This window comes from Capricornis sumatraensis, chromosome 3, assembly GCF_032405125.1.
Source record: "Capricornis sumatraensis isolate serow.1 chromosome 3, serow.2, whole genome shotgun sequence".
NCBI lineage: Eukaryota > Metazoa > Chordata > Mammalia > Artiodactyla > Bovidae > Capricornis > Capricornis sumatraensis.
This window is the reverse complement of record NC_091071.1, coordinates 129,084,118-129,086,598: the sequence shown is the minus strand read 5'-3', so window position 1 is coordinate 129,086,598 and position 2,481 is coordinate 129,084,118.

Sequence of the window (2,481 nt, the reverse complement as noted above, 5' to 3'; positions counted from 1 at the left end):
CTCCAAAATATAGAACAAATGGAATATTTTTGCTTCTGTTCAATTACATGTCTAAAACTATGCCAGGTATATTTGGGGGATATCAGGCCTGGGAAGGTCAGGGGAGACTGTAGAGGAAGTGGTCTTTGAACATGGTAAAGAAGAGAGAATAGTATTCAAGCAAACAATAATGTTAATACGTTGGAAGTTGACATTATATGAATTCTTATAGCAATTCATTATATGAATTGTTTTTTTAAAAATAGACCATTTGGATGCTTGAGCAAACACTTAATTGATAGAGTACCTTTGAATTTGCTTGCAATAAAGTTAAATAAAAAAGGATATGGAAGAAAAGTAAGCTCAGTCAAAATATTGTTGTTTTTTAGTCACTAAGTCACATCCAACTCTTTGTGACCCTGTGAACTATAACCACCAAGCTCCTCTGTCCATGGGATTTCCCGGGCAAGAATACTAGAGTGGGTTGCCATTTCCTTCTCCAGGGGATCTTTCCAGCCCAGGGATTGAACTCAGGTCTCCTGCTTGGCAGGTAGGTTCTTTACCACTGGGCCACCTGGGAAGTCCCAACTGAAATATGGAGGATCACAACCTGAGTAGAAGTTCTATGTTGCACAATATAGAGACTGTATAGGGAAGAGAGTGGTGGGAGACAAGACTGGATTGGTAAAGAGGGAGGAATTGGAAGTCTTCTGAAACAGAATTTGATGACATCAAACCCCAAGATGGAGCTGCTCTGCATCATTTTAGTGTTGGTTTTTTTTTTTTTTTTTTTTTTTTGCTTTTAAGTGTTTTAGACTTCTAAGGGATTCCTGCCCACATTAGTAGATATAATGGTCATCTGAGTTAAATTCACCCATTCCAGTCCATTTTAGTTCACTGATTCCTAAAATGTCGACATTCACTCTTGCCATCTCCTGTTTGACCACTTTCAATTTGCCTTGATTCATGGACCTAACATTCCAGGTTCCTATGCAGTATTGCTCTTTACAGCATCAGACCTTGCTTCTATCACCAGTCACATCCACAACTGGGTATTGTTTTTGCTTTGGCTCCATCCTTTCATTCTTTCTGGAGTTATTTCTCCACTGATCTCCAGTAACATATGGGGCATCTACCGACCCAGGGAGTTCCCCTTTTAGTATCCTATCATTTTTGCCTTTTCATACTGTTCATGGGGAAGAATACTGAAGTGGTTTGCCATTCCCTTCTCCAGTGGACCACATTCCATTAGATCTCTCCACCATGACCTGTCCGTCTTGGGTGGCCCCACATGGCATGGCTTAGTTGCAGTGAGTTAGACATGGCTGCAGTCTGTGTGATCAGATTGGCTAGTTTTCTATGATTATGGTTTCAGTGTGTCTGCCCTCTGATGCCCTTTTGCAACACCTACCGTCTTACTTGGGTTTCTCTTACCTTGGACATGTGGTATCTCTTCACGGCTGCTCCAGCAAAGCGCAGCTGCTGCTCCGTACCTTGGAGGAGGTTGCCCGTCCTGACCTTGAAGGTGGAGGGGCTCCTTTGCACCCTCCTGCGCCCACGCAGCCGCTGCTCCTTGGACGTGGAGTTGCTCCTCTCAGCCACCGCCCCAACCTTGGCCGGGGGGTAGCTCCTCTGGGCCGCCGCCCCTGACCTCGGACGTGGGATAGTTCCTCTTGGCCACTCCTGCGCCGTCGCAGCCTGGCAATCTTGGTTGACCCCTGACCTTGGGCGTGGGGTAGCTCCTCTTGGCTGCGTGGTCCGTCGCAGCTGCTGTGCTTCCGGATCATCGAAAAAGCAAGAGAGTTCCAGAAAAACATCTACTTCTGCTTTATTGACTATGCCAAAGCCTTTGACTGTGTAGATCACAATAACCTGTGGAAAATTCTGAAAGAGATGGGCATACCAGACCACCTGACCTGCCTCTCGAGAAACCTATATGCAGGTCAGGAAGCAACAGTTAGAGCTGGACATGGAACAACAGACTGGTTCCAAATAGGAAAAGGAGTACGTCAAGGCTGTATATTGTCACCCTGCTTATTTAACTTCTATGCAGTGTACATCATAAGAAACGCTGGGCTGGAAGAAGCACAAACTGGAATCAAGATTTCTGAGAGAAATAACTTCAGATATGCAGATGACACCACCCTTATGGCAGAAAGTGAAGAGGAACTAAAGAACCTATTGATGAAAGTGAAAGAGGAGAGTGAAAAAGTTGGCTTAAAGCTCAACATTCAGAAAACGAAGATCATGGCATCTGGTCCCATCACTTCATGGCAAATAGATTGGGAAACAGTGTCAGACTTTATTTTTTTTCTGAGCTCCAATATCACTGCAGATGGTGATGGCCGCCATGAAATTAAAAGACACTTACTCCTTGGAAGGAAAGTTATGGCCAATCTGGACAGCATATTAAAAAGCAGAGACATTACTTTGCCAACAAAGGCCCATCTAGTCAAAGCTATGGTTTTTCCAGTGGTCACCTATGGATGTGAGAGTTGGACT